Source organism: Schistocerca nitens, chromosome 1 (assembly GCF_023898315.1).
Source record: "Schistocerca nitens isolate TAMUIC-IGC-003100 chromosome 1, iqSchNite1.1, whole genome shotgun sequence".
NCBI lineage: Eukaryota > Metazoa > Arthropoda > Insecta > Orthoptera > Acrididae > Schistocerca > Schistocerca nitens.
Genome location: NC_064614.1, coordinates 1,094,332,291 through 1,094,346,432, shown reverse-complemented (window position 1 = coordinate 1,094,346,432; position 14,142 = coordinate 1,094,332,291). Strand labels below are relative to the sequence as shown.

At 45.0% G+C, this 14,142-nt stretch overlaps 1 protein-coding gene across 1 annotated transcript in view; it reads right to left on the bottom strand.

The window, feature by feature from the left end:
- The window catches only part of LOC126198673 (synaptic vesicular amine transporter), an 857,338-nt gene that overhangs the window by 266,250 nt on the left and 576,946 nt on the right, over positions 1–14,142 (bottom strand). The gene's annotated exons all lie outside the window — the stretch shown is intronic.

Sequence of the window (14,142 nt, the reverse complement as noted above, 5' to 3'; positions counted from 1 at the left end):
ACAAAAAGCGTCCATACATGATTTTCTCGAAGCGAGTCTGATTCTAGTTCAGTATTTCCAACTTCCCACTCGTACTCCAAATTCTTGGATAATCTGATGTCGGGTTCCTGTCAACCGCTTTGTCATCCTGTATGCGGGCATTCCATACGTTATATTTACTCCGCAGGTTTTTCGCGTGAATCAGTTTTTTGTCTGATGAAATGAAGCCTTCCAGAATGAGATTTTCACTCTGTAGCGGAGTTTGCGATTATATGAAATATGAGTTTCGATCCGGCGCACAGTTTTAATCTGCCAGGAAGTTTGAAATCAAGCCTTATATGAATGTGTTTACTAACCACCTGTCGCTGATAGTCCAGTTGAGCTTTCCTTGCTGAATGACAATTTAATGGGTGTCTCTTTCGATATAGGAGATATTTTCTTGCAGCTCTTGCAGTCGAAGTGCTTCCTGACAGGCAGAAGCTAATGCCATGTACTCTGCTTCTGTCGGCGAGATAGCTGCTGTTGGTTGTTTTCTGATGTTCCAGGAAACTGCTGCACCTTGAGACATAAACAGGAAGCCAGCGGTCGATTTTCTATCTCCGGTTTCACCAATCCAGTCGGCAGCAGTGTTTCTTGTGATGTCATGGTCATCATCTTTAGAAAATTGTGGTTGGAAATGGTTAGGTCTCTTTAGATACAGTACGATTCTTTTTACAGTTAACAACTGGAGTATTCGTGGTTATTACTAAACCTACTCAGCGCTCCGATTGTACATGAAAGGTCCTGTCTAGTAGCTAATTCGGCTTACATTAGACTACCTTGGTTTCGCCTATATGGGACGTCCCTCGTGGCAGCCCTTTCTCTGTCTTTGGCTTCATTTCACGAGTTAATACCTCGTTATATAGCAATGTAGATAATACCTAGCGTCCTTGCATGTTACATTTTTTAAAAATCAGATTTATGCATGGTTGTAGAAGGGACATAGTAGACGAACTTTTACATAGGAACCAATGTCGGTAAACGTCATCCAACAACGCAACAAAGCGTTAAAATTATAGCCGTTGACGCCTGTAAATGTAAGTATATACAGGGTGATTCCGTGATGATAGTACAAACTTTCTAGGATGATGGATAATGGCAAATGTATCAATCTGAGGTGAGAGTCTGTGTGCCGGAAACGAACGAGTCGAAATTTATAAGCGAACACCGGTCTTATACCTCTGACAGTGGAACACATGTAGTCGCACTGTTGTTGCTAAAATTGCAGGGTAGGCAACTTTTTGAGGTGGTAGTATGGATCAGAACAAGAAAAAAAAGTCTAGTAACAATGGGCTCGGAAATGCATACCTTAAAACCTATGAGCACTTGTTCAACAGATAAATGTTTCACAGCAGCAAAGATAAAGAAGTGCTCATAGCTCCTCGGATAGACATTTTATATGTTCAGATTTGTGTTGATTCCTAAGGGACCAAACTGCTGAGGTCATCGGTCCCTCGACTTACACACTACTTAAACTAACATATTAAGAACAGCACACACACCCATGCTCGAGGGAGGACTCGAACCTCCGTCGGGAGGGGCCGCGCAATCCGTGACATGGCGCCTCTAACCGCACGGCCACTCCGGGCGGGTAAACATTTTACAGCCAATGCTTACTGGAATTTTTTTTTCCTTGTTTTGGTCCATACTATCACCTCTGAAAGTTGCCTACCGTACAGTCTTAGCAACAACAATATCAGTAGACGTATTCCAGAGTCAGAGGTATCAGAACTGTTTTGCTTATAACTTTCGGCTCGTTCGTCGCCGGTGGATGGACGCTCACCTCAAATTGATACATTTATCCTTATCCATCATCCTAGAAACTTTGTGACATAATTATGGAATCATTCTGTATATTCAGTTAAGGGCGCCGGCGCCTATAACTCCGACGCTCTGTAGCGTCGTTGGACCCCTGGGCATGGGTGTGTGTTTTGTCCTTATCGTAAGTTAGTTTAAGTTAGATTAAATAGTGTGTAAGCCTAGGAACCGATGACCTCATCACTTTGGCCCCATAGAACTTACCAAAACTTTACAAGTTTCCATAAAAATGTACGCTTGCGACCCCTCGTTGCTCGGATCCCAAGACAACTGGACATATCTCTATGTTCCTTTAATTTAAACTGTTGCTTCAGTTCCTCTTTTAAAAGCAATATTTTGCTCCAGATTTTCATATAAAATCTGCTTGTTTTCTGCGTACACTGCTACGATGAATATACACTCCTGGAAATTGAAATAAGAACACCGTAAATTCATTTTCCCAGGAAGGGGAAACTTTATTGACACATTCCTGGGGTCAGATACATCACATGATCACACTGACAGAACCACAGGCACATAGACACAGGCAACAGAGCATGCACAATGTCGGCACTAGTACAGTGTATATCCACCTTTCGCAGCAATGCAGGCTGCTATTCTCCCATGGAGACGATCGTAGAGATGCTGGATGTAGTCCTGTGGAACGGCTTGCCATGCCATTTCCACCTGGCGCCTCAGTTGGACCAGCGTTCGTGCTGCACGTGCAGACCGCGTGAGACGACGCTTCATCCAGTCCCAAAAATGCTCAATGGGGGACAGATCCGGAGATCTTGCTGGCCAGGGTAGTTGACTTACACCTTCGAGAGCACGTTGGATGGCACGGGATACATGCGGACGTGCATTGTCCTGTTGGAACAGCAAGTTCCCGTGCCGGTCTAGGAATGGTAGAACGATGGGTTCGATGACGGTTTGGATGTACCGTGCACTATTCAGTGTCCCCTCGACGATCACCAGTGGTGTACGGCCAGTGTAGGAGATCGCTCCCCACACCATGATGCCGGGTGTTGGCCCTGTGTGCCTCGGTCGTATGCAGTCCTGATTGTGGCGCTCACCTGCACGGCGCCAAACACGCATACGACCATCATTGGCACCAAGGCAGAAGCGACTCTCATCGCTGAAGACGACACGTCTCCATTCGTCCCTCCATTCACGCCTGTCGCGACACCACTGGAGGCGGGCTGCACGATGTTGGGGCGTGAGCGGAAGACGGCCTAACAGTGTGCGGGACCGTAGCCCAGCTTCATGGAGACGGTTGCGAATGGTCCTCGCCGATACCCCAGGAGCAACAGTGTCCCTAATTTGCTGGGAAGTGGCGGTGCGGTCCCCTGCGGCACTGCGTAGGATCCTACGGTCTTGGCGTGCATCCGTGCGTCGCTGCGGTCCGGTCCCAGGTCGACGGGCACGTGCACCTTCCGCCGACCACTGGCGACAACATCGATGTACTGTGGAGACCTCACGCCCCACGTGTTGAGCAATTCGGCGGTACGTCCACCCGGCCTCCAGCATGCCCACTATACGCCCTCGCTCGAAGTCCGTCAACTGCACATACGGTTCACGTCCACGCTGTCGCGCCATGCTACCAGTGATAAAGACTGCGATGGAGCTCCGTATGCCACGGCAAAGTGGCTGACAGTGACGGCGGCGGTGCACAAATGCTGCGCAGCTAGCGCCATTCGACGGCCAACACCGCGGTTCCTGGTGTGTCGGCTGTGCCGTGCGTGTGATCATTGCTTGTACAGCCCTCTCGCAGTGTCCGGAGCAAGTATGGTGGGTCTGACACACCGGTGTCAATGTGTTCTTTTTTCCATTTCCAGGAGTGTATTGTTCCCTTAATATTTGTGGTAAACACAAGAGTTGGCTGCAGATCTTCCGATGGGTTCAAATGGCTCTGAGCACTATGGGACTTAACATCTGAGGTCATCAGTCCCACAGAACTTAGAACTACTTAAACCTAACTAACCTAAGGACATCACACACATCCATGCCCGAGGCAGGATTCGAACCTGCGACCGTAGCGGTCGCGCGGTTCCAGACTGAAGCGCCTAGAACCGCTCGGCCACTGCGGCCGGCGGATCTTCTGAAATTTAAACTTTGTAAAGCTTTATATGTTCAAATATTGACTTCCCAATTCAAGTTACTGACTGGTTTCTTTTATCTTTTAATGCTTTTGACTTTTGCTGTTTGTACGATACGATACATCGTACTTCTGAACAACACAAGCACTGCAATATCGTGTTTAGCCACCGACACCGGACAAACGACTTGTTTCCCCTGCACGCGAAGACACCTTATGGATGTTCTAGTGCAGGGTGTACATACGTGGTTCACAACACATAGGAGTTTGGGTCTGGTCGTGAAGCGTGATCGGATAGCCTATGTAGTAACTCGATCTCTCGCGATAAACGGGAAACCTGGGTTCGGGAGTCGATCCGAAACAATTTTCATTGTCATCATTCCATTGTATTATAAGTGATGGTTGCCCATATTCGCAAATGCGAATTCATTTCATGTATTCAGTGTTTTAACGTAAATTTCTTTTCGTAGGTCGCTTTGTTCAAAACTGTAACTACATAACAATAATGAATGTCCAAGTCGTATTTCACAGCTACACTAGATGAACTGAGGGAATTGTATCCTATGATCGGTGAATGTGTTTCTTCGTCCTCTAAACGTCTGGCTTCTGCGCATTCCTTAACTACCAGATGAACTAACCTAAGGACATCACACACATCCATGCCAGAGACAGGATTAGAACCTGCGACAGTAGCGATCGCGCGGTTCCAGACTGAAGCACCTAGAACCGGTCGGCCACGACGGCCGGCGTTCCTTTGGTCATGTATACATGTCCAAAGGAACTTTGCATCGCAATTCAGAATAACACAGGCACTCCAATATCGTATTTATCCGCCGACACCGGGCAAGCGAGCTTCAAGTAAAATGTCTCATCTGTACGGGAATGTACAGGTTGTATACCCATGGTTGACGACATATAGAAGTTTGGATGTAGCCGTGAGTCGAACACGGATAGCCAAATGGCAAGGCTACCGCTCGCTGTAAGCAGGAAATCAGGGTAGAAGTCACGGTCTGACACAAATTTTCAATGTCGTCAGTCCTTTCTACAGCTGGCGGTTGTCCATATTCGCAGTTGAGAATGTATTTAATGTGGTCTATATAGAGCTGTTTTTTGGTCCTTACATAAAAAGCCGTTAATGTTTGAAACTAAATAAAGGAGCTTATTTTCAAACACTACGATTGTAACGTGAACTAAAACAAAATATAAAAGCGCAGAACATCTACCAAAGGCATTTACACCAACAGCCCTAACAATGCCCCGAAAGATGGTTTTCTTGAAGAGGCATGGACTACAATCCATAATTTCAAAGAATACCGTTTATGAAATATAGCGATCTACATCTACCTCTACAATCCACAAGCCATCTTACGTGTGATGGAGAGCACTTGACGTCCCCTGTTCCTTCCCCCTTTTTCCTGTTCCAGTCGCGAGAGTTGCGTGAGCAGGACGTTTGTTGGTAAGCCTCCACCTGAGTTCGAATGTCCCTCATTTTATCCTCATAGTCTTTTCAATCCTTTCTGATGCGAGTCAGACTGAAGACCAATAGCCAAGTATAGTTCGAACAAGAGTTTTTTAAGCGAGCTGCTTTGTTTGTGCACTACATTTTCTGAGTGTTCTCGTAATGAATTTGTCTGGAATCTGCCTTTCCTGTGATTTGTTTTATGTGGTCATTCCACTTTATTTCGCTCCGTAAGCATCCTCCCAGATGTTTAACGGATGTGACTGCTTACATACATCTGCAGTCGCGTAATCATACACTCTTGCTCAGGAAAAACAAAGCACCTTGAACGACTTGAGACAGGACGTTCATATTCACAGGACATGTACATTAGTATGCTCTTCAGAAACGATTAGCGTTTGAACCGTGTTGGCTCGCGGGTTCAAGGTCAGTAACGATATCTTGGCGCAACATTAACGACAAAATGTGGCTGCGGCTGTCGTTGTCCTATAAACCGAAGGTAGGCCAGTGTGACTTGAACAGATGTGTAGGATGCCTCGCAGACGTATCCGCGAACCGTACTGTCAAGTCAGTGAGCTTGAAAGAGGGTGCATTATTGGTATGAGAGAATGTGGTGCATCTACCTGGGAAATTGTAGCTCGTGTGAGACGAAATCTTTAAGCAATACAAAGGACCTGTGCAGAATAGTTCATGGAAGGCCGTAGAACACAATGACATGTATTAGGTCGCACCATCCAGACCACCCCCCGAGGACAGATCTACGTCCTCCTCGGCTCTGGCGCAAAAGTGGGATAGTTTAACACTTCGTAACTATCAGGAATGACAGTCCATCACCGTTTATTACGGTATGGGTTAGGTGCGCCTCGCCCACTTCTCCGCCTATCTTCGACGAATGTGCAGAAACACGCTAGACGGGAATGCTGTAACGAAGTCACTGGGGACAGGAATGGCTTCAAGCAGTGTTTTCGGCGGATCCAGGTTCTGTTTGTTTGAAAATAACGGCCGCATTTTGGTTCGCCGCAGACAGCAGAGCGGGATCACAGTCACTGCATTCGCACAAGATGCAAGCAAGACAATGCACGACTACATATTGCTGCACGAAGACGTGCCTTATTGGTGTCACAGGACGTCAGCCTTTTGCCCTCGCCCGCCAGTTCACCAGACTTGTCTCCAACCGAAAATGTGTGGTATATGGTGAAACGATGGGTGCAGCGCTGTGACTCAATGCCAACCACCACAGATGAACTTTGGAACCAGGTGAATGCAGCATGGATGGCTATACCGCAGAACGCCATTCGCACTTTATACGCGTCGATGCAGTCACGCATGGAACAAGTTATCAGGCCCTTGGCGGACAGTGGGCCTACCAGATAACAGGATACATGTTGAACCGAGATGACTGAAACGCTAATAATTTCTGCAGAGTATACTGATGTACATGTCTCATGAATATGAATGTCCTTCCACTGTTCGTTCAAGGCGTTCTGTTTTTTCTGAACGTGTGTAATTGCGCCTATTTATCATAAAAAGTTATTTTTTCATGGGTAACCATTCTATATGTCCTCATTTCATGTAACATCTGCTTCAGTAATTCGCACGTCATTTCCGCTGTGGTTGTAACATTTAGTTATCGCATGAGGATGAACCCAAAAGCCGGATCGCCGTCAAATAAATATCGTTTTCCACAACATGAGAAATGTGTTTCCTTTTTTGTATAACTGTTATGTTCTGTCAAGCACCAACAGATAATTCGGTTTTGCTGTTTCCGCACGTGGTCAACAGCAGGGATCCGAACATTGTTCAAAAATGGCTCTGAGCACTATGGGACTCAACTGCTGAGGTCATTAGTCCCCTAGAACTTAGAACTAGTTAAACCTAACTAACCTAAGGACATCACAAACATCCATGCCCGAGGCAGGATTCGAACCTGCGACCGTAGCGGTCTTGCGGTTCCAGACTGCAGCGCCTTTAACCGCACGGCCACTTCGGCCGGCCCGAACATTGTTGTCAACTGTCGTGAGTATTTGTGCCGCGCGGGATTAGCCGAGCGGTGTGGGGCGCTGCAGTCATGGACTGTGCGGCTGGTCCTGGCGGAGTTTCGAGTCTTCCCTCGAGCATGGATGTGTGTGTTTGTCCTTAGGATAATTTAGGTTAAGTAGTGTGTAAGCTTAGGGACTGGTGACCTCAGCAGTTAAGTCCCATAAGATTTCACACACATTTAAACATTTTTTGAGTAATCGTGCGACATAACGTGTTTACATGGAAGGTCCCTCTCTTTCCCTCGTTGCAGTATATTAAGTTTGTCTCTCTATCATATGGAGGATTGTGATAACTGGTGCCTACATTGTAAATATGTGATATTATTTATCTGTACATGCATTTATTCCACCTGACAAGAATGGAAATGAAAGTGACGGAGCATAGCGTACAACAGTCAATAAAAAAAAGTGTCGTCAAGCGTAATGCCCTTACCTGATGGACAAGTTATTAATAGTGTCGTATACTCTGGCGCAATGCTCACTGCAGAGGTCTGAGCTTTAATACAGGGTGTAACAGATACAACAAGATGCTAGAGTCACACACAATTCACATGAAAATTTTGTGACAAAATAGTTTTACGCGGCGACATTCTTGAATAAATACAGTTATTCATATGAAAAATTTGCTTTGTGTGTGAAAAGGGCTCTGTTATAATTAGAACTGTAAATTTAATATTTACATTTATGTATATACACATTGTTATTTCAAGAATAATGAATACGACTCTATGATCATTAGTTCATATTCAGGTTTTTTAATACAACATCAAAAAAATTTTGCTTCACCTCGGTTCCGAGAGTTCTGGAACGTGTACAGAAAACTCTGGAATAGAGATCAACATAAAAATCAATTCCGCCCTTTTTATTGCTCATGAAAACACATTGCATGTTGTACCGCCATACAGCGAGACCTTCAGAGGTGATGGTCCAGATTGCTGTACACACCGGTGCCCCTAATACCCACTAGCACGTCTTCTTGCATTGATGCATGCCAGTATTCGTCGTGGCATACTATCCGCAAGTTCATCAAGGCACTGTTGGTCCTGATTGTCTCACTCCTCAACCGCGATTCAACGTAGATCCTTCAGAGTGGTTGGTGGGTCACATCGTCCATAAACAGCCCTTTTCAATCTATCCTAGATATGTTTGATAGGGTTCATGTCTGGAGAACATGTTAGCAACTCTGGTCGAGCGATGTCGTTATCCTGAAGGAAGTAATTCACAAGATGTGCACGATGGGTGCGCGAATTGTCATCCGTGATGACGAATGCCTCGCCAATATGTGCCGATATGGTTGCACTATCGGTCGGAGGATGGCTTTCGCGTTTCGTACAGCCGTTATGGCGCCTTCCATGACCACCAGCAGCGTACGTCGGCCCCACATAATGCCACCCCAAAACATCAAGGAAACTTCACCTTGCTGCACTCGTTGGACAGTACGTCTAAGGCGTACAGCCTGACCAGGTTGCCTCCAAACACGTCTCCGACGATTGTGTGGTTGAAGGCATATGCGACACTCATCGGTGGAGAGAACGTGATGCCAATCCTGAGCGGTCCATTCGGATTGTTGTTTGGCCCTTCTGTACCGAGCTGCAAGGTGTCGTGGTTTCAAAGTTGGACCTTGCCACGGACGTCGGGAGTGAAGTTGCGCACCATGCAGCCTATTGCGCACAGTTTGAGTCGTAACACGACGTCCTGTGGCTGCACCAAAAGCATTATTCAATATTGTGGCGTTGCTGTCAGGGTTCCTCCGACCCGTAATCCGTAGGTAGCGGTCGTCCACTGCAGTAGTAGCCCTTGGGCGGCCTGAGCGAGGCATGTCATCGACAGTTCTTGTCTCTCTGTATCTCCTCCATGTCCGAACAACATCGCTTTGGTTTGCTCCGGGACGGTGGGACACTTCCCTTGATGAGAGACCTTCCTGGAACGAAGTAACGATGCAGCCGTGATCGACCCGCGGTATTGACCGTCTAGGCATGGTTGAACTACAGACAACACGAACCGTGTACCTCCTTCCTGGTAGATTGACTGGAACTGATTGGCTGTCGGACCCTCTCCGTCTAACAGGCGCTGCTCATGCATGGGCGGGTTTAGTGACATCTCTGAACAGTCAAAGTGACTGTGTCTGTGATACAATATCCACAGTCAACGTCTATCTTCAGGAGTTCTGGGAACCGAGGTGATGATGTGTGTATATAATTAAACCTCCAAGCCAGTCCTTCCTGTGGAAGTATCTTCATCTCCGAATAAGTACTGCAACTTAGATGTATTTGAACCTGCTTAGTGTATGCCATCTACTATTTTTAGCCTCCACTGTTCCCTTAAATACTAAAATGATGATCCCATGATATCTCAGTACGTGTCCTGTCAACAGCTCCCTTCCTTTAGTCAAGGTGTCCCAAATTTCTTTTCTCCTCAGTTGTATTTAGTATCTGATCAATAGTTATGCTATCAATCCGTGTGATCTTTTGGAATCTTCTACAGCACAGCGTTTCAAAATCTTCCATCATCTTTTTGCCTGAACTGTTGATTGTGCACTTTTTATTTTCGTACGAAGTTGTACTCCAGGTAAATAATGTTAGGAAAGGATCCCCAACACTTAAATATGTTAAAAATTCTTATGTTTCATAAAATCTTTCCTCATCGTTGCCTGCCTGCATTTTATACCCTGTCTGTATAGGTCATCATCAGTTATTTTGTTGAGCAAATAATAATGATGATCTGCTACTTTCAGCATCTTATTTCATAATCGAATTCCCTCAGTATCACCTTATTTAATTCGACTTGTCTCCAATATCCTTGTTATACGCGTACTTTTTTTATGTTCGTCTTACAACCAGTTTTCAGGTTACTAGCCACTCTGTTCAACTGATTTTTGAAGTCCATTGCCTTCTCTGGCAGGATTACAATACTATCGACAAATTTCATAGGTTTTATTTTTTCTGCCTGAACTTAAAATCCTTTCCAAATTTCTCCTTGGTTTCCTTTACCGTTTGCTCAGTGTACAGATTGAATATCATCAGAGGTAGACTACAACACTATCTCAATCGCTTCTCAACTACTGATTCCCTTTCATGCCCTTCGACTTGTTTCAGTGCAGTCTCGTTTCCGTTCAAGTTGTAAATATCCTTCCGTTCCTTATATTTAATCCTGCTACCTTCAGAATTTCAAGAAGTATATTCCAGTCAACACTGCCAAAAACTTTGTCTAAGTCTTTAAATGCTTTAAACGTAGGTTTGCCTTTCTTTAAGCTATCTTCTATGACACATGGTAGTGTCAGTCTTACGTCTAGTGTCCCTACATTTCTCAGGAACCCAAACTGATCTTAAGAAAGGTCGTCTCCTACCAATTTTTCCAGTCTTCTGTAAATAATTCGTGTCAGTATTTTGCGATCATGAGTTATTAAGCTGATAGTTCGGTAATATTCACAGCTGTTCTGCACCTTCTTTCTTTGAATTTGGAATTATATTGTTCTTCAAGCCTGAGGGTATTTCGCCTGTCTAAAACATCCCGCACATCAGGTGGAATAATTTTTTGCATGGCTGTCTATCTCAAAATCTCCATACACCAACCAAATATCGTCAGTGTTGAAACTTCCTGTTAGATCAGACCCGTGTGCCGGACCAGGGGTCAAACCTGGGGCCTTTGCCTCAGTTGGTAGAGCACTTGCACGCGAAAGGCAAGTTTCCGGTGTTCGCGTCCTGGTCCGGCACACATTTTTAATCTATTAGTAAGATTCGTGCCAGCGGTCACTCCGCCGCAGAGTGAAAATTTTCTGTCATCTGCATTAGTTTCTCGCACAAGCAGACTTTGATCTGGCCGTCTCCACAATAAGTACGAAGAAGATAAAACGTATTTTACGAGAATACGCTCTGTACGATTTTTCAGTGTGTGGGCGGCTGAAAGCTTTGTTCAAAAGCTCGGTTGCTTTTCCCGTGCGAAGGTTTCAAAAAACGGAAAAAAGTTAAGGACACAGTTTTCTAATTTCTTTGTTACACTGGCATTTCGATCGAGAGAGTGGATTTCTGGTCTCTGTGCACACGCTATTGTAGATAGGGAACCGTCCTACCTAGCAAAAGGCGCTGTTGATAGCCTAGTAAAACACGGGGGTAGGGCGAAAGCCAGTGAAAGGAAAGGCATTTCTAGCGGAACAGGTGCACGCCCGCCTGCCTGTCGAGATTTAGAGTGGAACAGCCGCGTTTCACTCGATAAATTCCTCGTGCCTCGTCGACTTTGTTGAAATGTGCCGACACCAGCCGGCGGTCTTTAGGCTTAAAGGTGGCTGTCTACTCCATAGCTCTCGCCACCACGTTTGTCATGCGCCACAGGATTGTTCTCTGGACTGCTGCATAATCTGTACAAATACACCCTGCGAGTCACGTAAGACGTAGCACCCTACTGACACGTGAACGGTTCCAGATATTGAAACAAGGTTTTCGCGAAATAATAACACGCCAGAGCACGTACTTTGGTATGTAATAAAGAATCTTAATTCTTGTAGCAAGAATGATTTTGTCAAATAGAATTCCTATACTTTTTAACGGCGTCCGAAAACGCTTGAAAACACAAGTACATTGATATAATGCTTGTTATTTTTGAGGTTGATACTCTTCGCAGAAAAATCAGAGTAAAATTCTGAAACTGAAAAGCAAGTCGGCCAAAATCGATTATTGCGTTGTAAAAACACTCGTGCCATGCGACGTTGTTGTATGAGGACTTTCGACTGTTAACTTATGTGCATTGCAGAACTAGCAGGAACTGTGTTGCCTATGGGCAGCTCATTTCTGCTTCAATGTTTCTTGGATGCAGACGTATACACCAGCGAGGAGCAGTTAGATAAACTACTTTTCTATGGCGAATGTCAAACAAATGCCGTCCAAATGATAATGGAAAACCACCTGACGAAACTGTAGTTGTTTCCACAGAAACCTGGAAAAGTACACACATTTGAAATAGTTTTCCTAAGCTCCCTCTCTGATGCGCCAGAAGCTAGTTAGCATACGCCATAGTTCCGTACACAAAAACCATAGCTGACCTTGTATACGTCGTATAGGAAATGAGTTTTATCTTATTAGAGTAGGCACATCTTGCTCGATATAACTACAGAGCCAGGCACGAGAGCTCTGCTTTGCACAATAGCTGATTCTTGTTGCATTTTCCGTCATTTGTCGGATTCTTTTGCGAAAAGATTTAAGGTAAATACTAACAAGCGCTATATCACTGTAATTGTCTTTCCAAGAGTTATTGTACGCAGTTATGGAAAGTGTACAGTTCCATTAAAGAAAGACCATACTTGTTTCAAAATCTTACTTGATACCAGAGTCCAGAGCAGTACCCATACAAAAATATTACGTGCCCCTCAGCATATCAATTGCCGCAAACCTCGTTTAGATATCTCGAATCTTTCGGAAAATAAAATGGGTCTTACGTGAATAACCTTGCATATGTTTGTCATTACTCTCTCTGCTGTAGCACTTGTTCGTGAGTTGTATGGACCAGAATACGGTTAGTTTCAAGTGGTGCTTTTTACAGGTAAGCTACATACATATAGTTAAACCAACATGCTGTCGGAAAATGAAACTTCACACATTTGTACTCGAGCACATTTTACACTGATTACATTTCAGTTTATTATAATTTACTTTTTAATTAACTCCAGTTCATGTTACGTGAGTTCCCTTTATGAACGTGTGAATAACACCTGATTATGCCCGCATCTCGTGGTCGTGCGGTAGCGTTCTCGCTTCCCACGCCCGGGTTCGATTCCCGGCGGGGTCAGGGATTTTCTCTGCCTCGTGATGGCTGGATGTTGTGTGATGTCCTTAGGTTAGTTAGATTTAAGTAGTTCTAAGTTCTAGGGGACTTATGACCATAGCTGTTAAGTCCCATAGTGCTCAGAGCCATTTGAACCATTTTGAACACCTGATTTGCCTGCAGATACAAGTTGCTATGAGCTTGCTTAGTCTAATAAGTATGGCAGCAATTTTTTTTCTATGTAGAATTATTTATATCAGTCAGAAATTAGTTGTTTGGGCTGTCTTTTCGTATGGCCAATGTCATAGACTGATTTCTGTGCCTCAACAACTACTGAGAGTATTATGCGTAGTTGCAACCTTCATGACGCCTACGTACTGTAATATACGCTGATAAAATATAGATCCCACATGACTAATAGCGTGTTAGTACATCTTGAGAACGCCAAATTGCTACTATTCTGCGTGGCATTGATTCTGAAGTTGTTGGCAGGTTTCCAGAGGTGTGTGGCACCACACGTCTCAAGCACAGGGCACGCAATCCCCGTAAATTATGGACCGGTGGTTTGCGGGTGCTAAGCCGTCGCCCAATTGCCTACCAGATGTATTCAGTCGGACTGAGAAAAGACAAATTTGGTGGCCAAGACATCAAATGAGTACACTGTCAAGCTTCTCAAACCACTGTAACGTGATTTCGGCTTTGTGGCATGGGCAGTTGTCTATATTGAAGATGCAGTCGCCGTCGGAGGAGACATCGAGCGAGAAAGGATGCAGATGGACCGCAATAATGCTCACGTTATCCACAGCTGTAATGCTGCTTTCGATTCCTACCACACGTCGCATGGAATCCCAGATGAATGTCCCTCAAACCGGGTGGTTATAATTAAGGTTGAGCTACTTACAGAGGTCCAGTGTGTGCTGTAATTAGCGTATGGCTTCGAAACTGCGTAACCGACTGTGGGGCGGCGGATAGAATTAATT